The sequence below is a fragment of the Limulus polyphemus genome, unplaced genomic scaffold (assembly GCF_000517525.1).
Source record: "Limulus polyphemus unplaced genomic scaffold, Limulus_polyphemus-2.1.2 Scaffold5177, whole genome shotgun sequence".
NCBI classification, from domain to species: Eukaryota; Metazoa; Arthropoda; class Merostomata; order Xiphosura; family Limulidae; genus Limulus; species Limulus polyphemus.
Window position 1 is genome coordinate 28,172 of NW_013670787.1, and position 8,371 is coordinate 36,542.

Consider the following 8,371-nt stretch of genomic DNA (forward strand, 5'->3'; position numbering starts at 1 on the left):
CCACATATTCTGCTATATAACTTCACAATAATGGCATATTATAAAAAAGAACAGTTAAATATTTGGTATAATGACTGGTAATATTATTTATTTTCGATACACAATTTCAAAATGGTAGCACTGTATGTAGCAATGGCTATTTTGTTGTTGGAAGGATGGAGATAAATAATAAACTGGTTCTTTTTTCTATTTTCCTATAATTTATGCTACTTATATTAAATTTAGTAAAATTTGTATGCTGTTACAGTAAAAAGAAATTAATAAATAAAATATTTCATCATTATTTGACTAGCCAATTATCATTTTAATTTTGACTGGTCAAATGCCCAGCTGTAATTCCATCATTTTACAAAACACTTTTAGTTACATATGAGAAATCTAGTGGTTGCTATACCTAAGATATTAAATTATTCCCATGTTTTAGAATGTCTGTAACTGTTACCTAAACATGCATCAAAAATTTTAAAAATTAATGATGCGAGAAAAAGCTTGTGATAGAGAAATCAGATAAAGTTTTAGCTTAAGTCAAAATTAGTAAACCTTAAACATCTTCTGATCATAAACTTTTAACTTTGGTACCAATATGTTATGGAATAGTAAACTTATGAGACTGTGCATAGATTTTTAGAAATGAAATATAGAGTTTCTGTAAAGCTGATACATTTCTCCTTTCTAACATTTAATAAACATTAAGTATGATTAGATCTGGCTACTACAAGATCATGCAAATCAAAAGAATGTTACTTATGTGTTTGCATACATATGTGACTTGTAGTGTAATGCATATGTTAACTAAAATTGTTTCTCAATGCTTTAATGACTAAGGTAGGTTACTGCTTGATGCAGGGAGATTGAAACTTTCATCAAGTAGACTTGTCCATAACTTCTAACCAAACAAATACCTATGTAGAACTTTTAATCAACCAAGTAATTCATACAGCTGGTTAAATATATCACTCTAACTCATACTATGCATTGTCATAAAATAAAAATATATTTACTAGAATGCATTGATTCATTAGTTGGGTATTCTCACTATTATCAGTTCTTAATATTTAGATGTAACATGTTGATCATGTAAACATGGTGCTAGGAATATATTAAAATTTGAAGTATTTTAGTCTTAGCTTTTTAGAGATAAAAAATATTGCTAAAAATGAGGGTACACAACTGATGAACCAGTATGTTCTAATGATTGTAAGTAAGAAAGAACAATATGTTAAATGTGTTGAATTTTAGCTCTGATCTCCAGAGGTAACTTTCTTTAATCAGAAATGAAGTCAGTGTTTTTGTTACTGGGTTCTGCTTCTGAAATGTATTTCTCAAATTCTGTAGTTGTGTAAATTGCTCACATAAGACTTCTGTATCTGTATATACCATCATAGTGTTGCCTCATGGTAAATAGGAGAAAACTGTCATTTCCATGAGCTGCTTCATTAATGACTTTACCAAAATATGATGAAATAAAATCAACCAGTAAGAAGAGCTGATAGTAATTATTTGGAATGTATATTTATCTATTTGTAGCTTATCACTGTGGAGGAATTTGCTTTTAATTTTAGTGGTTTAGAGTGGTGCACATTCAGTACAAGATGCTTTTTTTCAGTCAGAGTTTAGTAAAACACTTAATATACCCAAAATAAAGTTCCAAGACAACAGTGAAACTGGATCATCACAACTAGAACTGGTCATAAAATATTTTTATGCTTCTCTGCCAATTCAAATGCAGCTATGTGGATTCAGTTTTGTGGTCAAGTCCTATATATGGCTAACATAACACTGGCTGGTGCCTGACCCATCCTTCAACAGCACGGTTCATAAAACATTATAGTTAACCATAGTTACTTTACATTGTTGGAATAGATCTTTTCTAGCCGGTTTCCATATTATTAATTATTTATCAGGCATATGAAAACCAGAGAATCTTCCTTTAATTGTTATTGAGATACATAGAACAAACTACCATGTGATTCTGCAAGATATGATCCAGTATGTCTGACATGTTGTGATTACTTTTACTTTGGGGGGATGCATCAATATATTTATGTCATTACATGCATTATTGGTTTTTTCTTTTAATTTGTAAGTAATATAATTTTTTTCTTTTACTTATCACTGCACAATGGGTTCTTTTTTTCCATGCCACAAGCCTTGAACTCCCATATATCCCACGATCAATGTGATTCAACTGCATCTTCCATGTAAAATCATCATGCAACAACTCTCCACCAGTAGGAGTGTGACACACCCTCCTGATGCATGTGACTCCCTCGATTTTGTTATACCTAACTATCACTTCATGTTAGGCAGTTAGTGATCCAGTGCAGACCTTTTCCAATTGTACACTCTTCACAGGTTTTTCTTTAATATTTCTGTGAATTAGAGATTTAATTTATATATATTACTAGAGTTTGTTTTCTGTAGTTTTGATGTGTGTCAGGGATATTTTTTACAGTATGTGTCTGTTTCTTGTTGGCAATAAATTTGAACAGTAAACGGTCAGCACACAATCCATTTGTTTTAAAATAATACATTTAAAACAAGTCAAATGTATGTACAAAATTATTTACACCATAAGATATTACAGTTGTATCTAAAATTCTAAATCTATTTTCATATCAAAAGTCCACAAAGGCTGATTCAGTTACTTTAGAATCCAATTGATGAGACAACTTATTTTTATTATCTCTTTTGTTACAATACAGCTGTGAAAAACTATAGAAATCACCTATTAAGGTTAATCTCTCACACGCTAGCTATCATTGTTTTATTTTACTAACTAATTCTTTTTTATCTTAACCTCTTCTCACTTTTTCTTCTGTTCCCATAGACCTGTATTCGTAATGTCACTTTTTGATACTTGCAAGGGCTTGATGTCTTGCTTGTTCTTCTTCCCTTGAGCTCCTGTGGTGACTGAAGATACTTCATCCAACTTCTTTCTGTCTGGTTTCTCCAAATTCTTACTTCTTAGTATGTTTCCATATATTGATGCCTTCATACACATGGTCTCAAAGTCTTCTACATAATATGGAGTATTCACCTATATTTTTGCTGTGGGAAACTTTCTCACTGCTGCACTACTGGTGTCTTCTAGGACTTTCACTTTCTTGTTCCCGACACAGCCTTCACCTGTTGGCATATTGTAATTTGTTAGCACCCCTCGATATCTGTAACATGCCCCAATCACTACTGGCACTGTTGATCCATTTGCTAACTTCAACTGACCATTAGTTGTACATTGATCGATCATGGAAATGGCACTTCCTTCTTGTGGTGAACCTTATTTGTTTTTTTGGTTTTGTTTCTTCTGGCAGCAGCATCCATAGTGACATTCACTCCTTTTTTGTTTCTTGCCATCACCATCTTTGTGGGTAGCTCCAGCTGCTTAAGTTGACATTTCTGTTGTTGTTTGTTGGCGACAGACTTGCACTCATTCGCAGTGTGCCCGATTTTATGACAAGCTTAGCAACTCTTCTCTCTTTTGTCTGTTGACTTCTTGTTACCTATGGTGTCATTCTGTTTTTGATTAGCCACCTTCGGTTTCAACATTGACTGGTTATTCTTGAACTTGCCATTATACTCCCTCCATGGGCTTCCTTATACTATTCTGACAGCTTGGTCATCTTGTCCACGTCTTTTGATGCTCTCCACTTTAGGAACAGTGACATGTCAGTGGAGCACGTGATCATAAACTGTTTACGTATTAGTAGATCTGCCAGTCCTTCCAAACTATCTCCACACATGGCCATGTCAGTCCATCTTGTGAAGTCCATAGATGTGACACAAACTGAAATACAATTTCCCCAGTGTTAGGTTTGACTTCAAACTTCTGGTGAAAACTTCCATGGTAAATTCACAGCACTTCAGCAAGGCCACTTTTAACTTTTCATAGTCCATGACATTTTCTGACGTCGTGCCCATATACATTTGTAAGCATTTTCCAGTGACAAGGTGGCTGAGACAGATTGCCCAGTCGCCTTTGTCCCAGTTCTGACTTTGGGCAAATCTTTTATATCTCTCCAGGAAAGTATCCATGTCATTTTCTGTTCAACAAATTTGGGCAGCTTGGGTTGGCTGGCCCTGACCCCATTGTCATTCTTGGGTCCTTCTTCTTTCTGTTGGGTGAGCTTTGCAATCTTAATTTGTGTTCTTATTCTTTCTATTTGTAGTCTCTCCTATTTTTCATTTTCTTTTTTTAGTCTTTCTTCCTTTCTTCTCTGTCTACGCTCTTCTCTCTCTAGTTCTTGTTGTTGTTTAAGAAACTCTAATAGTTCGCCATCTTTGAACCAATGACACTCACCTCTTTCCATCCATTTATAAAATCTGTTGACATGGTTATATAGCATGATTGTAATCTCAACACTGTTTTTGGACACCACTATCATTGTGCGTATATAGGCCTACATATTCCCGCTGTCGTTCACGTCTTAATCTACTGCTGTATAATCCTGCCTGGCTCGCCAAATGTCAGGTTTTGGATATGGGCTGGTATTGTTTTACACCAGATGTCTGTGACTTGTTGGCAATAAATTCCAATAATAAACGGTCAGCACACAATCCACTTGTTTTAAAATAATACATTCTAAAGAAGTCAAATGTATGCGCACAATTCTTTACAGCATAGGATATCACAGTTGAATCTAAAACTAAATAATTCTCTTTTCTTGTCAAAAGTCCACACTGGCTGATTCCATTACTTTAGAATCCAATTGACCCAACTATGTTTCTTACTAAAAGACCTACAATAAATTCACTTACGTTACTCCGTGTGTTACCACAGTTGTGTCTCGAACTTTAAATAATTGTCTCCTTTTCGTCAAAACCAACACAGATCGGTTCAATTACTTTAGAACACCATTTGACAAGACACATTATTCTCCTTATCTCAGTTAAACTGTGAAACTCATTTTAAAATATTGCCCATTATGGCTAAGCTAACAATAACACAATCTAACTTAACTTCTTTTGTTGGCCCGGCATGGCCAGGTGGATAAAACGCTCGACTCGAAATCTGAGGATCGCGGGTTCGAATCGCCGTCCCACCAAACATGCTCGCCCTTTCAGCCGTGGGGGCGTTATAATGTGACAGTCAAACCTACTATTCGTTGGTAAAAAGAGTAGCCCAAGAGTTGGCGGTGGGTGGTGCCTTCCCTCTAGTCTTACACCGCTAAATTAGGGACGGCTAGCGCAGATAGCCCTCGTGTGGTTAGCTTTGCGCGAAATTTAAAAACAAACAAAAACTTCTTTTGTTAGTTACCACAGTTGTGTCCAGAGCTTTAGATAATTGTCTTTTTTTTTTTTTTTTCCTAAGAGTGTACACAGGCTGGTTCAGTTACTTTATAAACCAATTGGCAAGACAAACTATTTTTCCTATCTCTGTTGTTATAATACATCTGTGAAACACTATAAAAATCACCGTATAAAAGATATATTAAGTTTCTGCATTTATAATAATTATGTGTTTTTTTTTCAATACAAGTAATAGGAGTTCCAATGGAGCTAACTATTCTACTTGTATTGCAAATTTATATATTTATTTTATGAGAATAGGTTTATTCAAAATTATATTAACCCAGACAATTTTGCCTTAACTTACAGATATATAGATGAATTAATTAGAATAAATAAACCTGAGATAAATAATTTTATTAATACTATTTATTTCGTAGAATTAGAAATTGAAAATACTTGAATTCCTATAAAGATAATGATGTCAATCTTAATGTTTTTGATAAAAAAAAGAATATTTTTATTTTCCAATATATGGTTTAACCTCATTTAATAGTAGCCCCCAATGCACAGCGGTATGTCTGTGGACTTATAACGCTAGAATCCGGGTTTCGATCCCGTGGTGGGCAGAGCACAGATAGCACATTGTGTAGCTTTGTGCTTAATTGCAAACAAACATTTAATAGTAACGTGCTATACTCTTCTGTTATAAATATTATAACTTCGCAATTATTCAGATTTTGTAAAATCTGTAATAAATTACAATATTTCGTTATTAATGTTGAAATATTAATGCAAAAATTAATATTCAATGTATTTAATAAAGAAACTTTGAATAAAAGTATTAAAATATTCTGTGATAAATATAAAAACATATTAAATATATATAAAGTAAACATTAAGGAGATTTTGCTGATAGTTTCCAATAAGTATTTTTAGTTTTAATAAGGTCATTTAAACAATTTGGCACTACTTGTATGTGGATGAACACCTTATCGCTTATAAAGGCTTGTGTAGAGTCCGAAAATTGGTAGCTACAGTGGACTTAACGGGTTGTGGTTGGGAGTTATACTCTTCTAATTTCTACTTTTGATTTTTTTTTATTTCTTCATGTGAAACTAACGATTGGAGGTTAAGACTCCAAAACCCATGGTACATTTTATATCCCACATTATAGCATGTGCCATGGGGATTTGTGCAGCGTCTTCAGTTGACTTTTGTTTAGGCTTGTTTTTGTTCATTTGGATGTCATTTATCAAAGAGTTGGATTTGCAGTTTTTAATGCAGTCCTTCCCTCTGATTTTGTATTGCTTGACTGTTTGAGTATTGCCTAACTGAGGCCTCGAACGTTCTGCAAACTACTAGATACTATGATGTAACAATATTCACATAGGAAGAAAAATATAGAGGTTTCGAGAAAAATGACATCCACAATACTACAACAATTGAACTACACACACAATGTACAACTGTCACCAAAATTTGTCATAACTATCGTCTTTAAAATAATTACTTTTAATACTTGTTCTGAAAACTAAATAATCGTTAAATATTAGGTCAGTAAATGACCTAAATAATAAATCTTATATATCCAGCAATACGATAACTTACCTTTGTTTCTTCACTATTTATGATGAATTCCAAAGTGCATGTTACCACTTCAGATTTTCTTCTACCTACTTTCCAGCAGAATTACACAGGCTTCAAGTCATGGCACATCGACTGAGGAATTTTGAGCTTAATTTGTCGGGAGATTGATTGTTATATGAGTCGACCTTCTTCTCCCGATATTGCTCGACTTTCTCATGAATCTGCCGAACCTGTTTATGAGGAGGAGGATTTTGACAGCCTTTTCCCTCCACTTAACCATACCATGCTTTCCCAAGCCTCTCCTGCAGAATCTGCTAGACCTAACTCAGCCTTTTTAGATATGATTTCTCAGGTGTGTTCCGTTTTATTCATTTCCCCGATTCTTATTATCCTGTTCCTTCCTTATTACATGACACCCTTTCCACAGAATATTTTGTTTTCCCTCCTTCTCCTGACATCAGGGTTCAAGCTGAGCATTTCATTTCTCCATTGCGAGTGGATGCTAGCATGCTTTGTCCTCCATGGGATTTTGATCATTTTGCCTTGGCTTACCAACAGGCTGGTCAACCTTTTCTTCATTCTCTGCAGTTGGAGTCACTTTTTCCTGTATGGGGGAGGCTGTTCCTGAAAGTCTTACCTGTTTATCCTATGTACAGTTTTCCTGCCTTTGTCTTATCCTTACCGCTTTCCTACAGTACTTGTTCACCATACACCTCCTTTCTGAGGCACTCCAGTAATCTCCTGAGGGGTTTTGGGATACCTTTTCCCTAATTATTTCCATGTTGGTGTGATTGCCCTCTTCAGCTCTGTTCCTTCGCACATGATTTCTTTGCTGTTGGTTTCTTCTGGAGAGGGGTGCTGTCGTATCCAAGGTTTGGCTACAACCCACTTAACTTCAGGACTTACGGGTGGCTTCTTTTCTTGATTGCTCCATTTTTGGTGATATTCCTGCGTGTTTGAAATCTGAGAGATAAAATGTGACCCTTTCATTTTTTGTTTCTCATTTGTTTCATTATGAGCCTTTACAATCTCTTGTTCCCCACCCTGCACCCTCCTGTCCTTTACCTGTTCTTATAACTAGGGGTTTAACTATTTGTCATGTTTTTTGACATAGGTTTCATTGGCGCCAGTAGTACAAGTGACTATCCCGTGGGTTCCAGTCTGGTGTGGGTGCATTTGACTGCTTTTATTCCCCTATGATGGGAATTCATTACTGATCCTTGGGTTATCCAGGTTTTGTCAGAAGGACTTTCGTCTTTTTCCTCCTGTATCAATATTTTTTTCCATTACCTGGGGATCCTGCTACCATAGGTAGTGTCTATCTAAGGCAGTGCAAACTCTTCTTACACAGAGAGCTATTGAGCCTGTCTGCTAACTTTACCCATATTTTAGTCCAAGCTTTGTGTGGTTTCAAGAAAACTGGACTGGTGTCCTGTGATCGATCAGTCCCTCCTCAATCACTTTTGGATTTTCCCCATTTTACCATGGAGTCTTTTCTCACACTGTAGTGGGCTTTTTCTCCAGATTTGTTAATGACCAAGGTAGACATCAT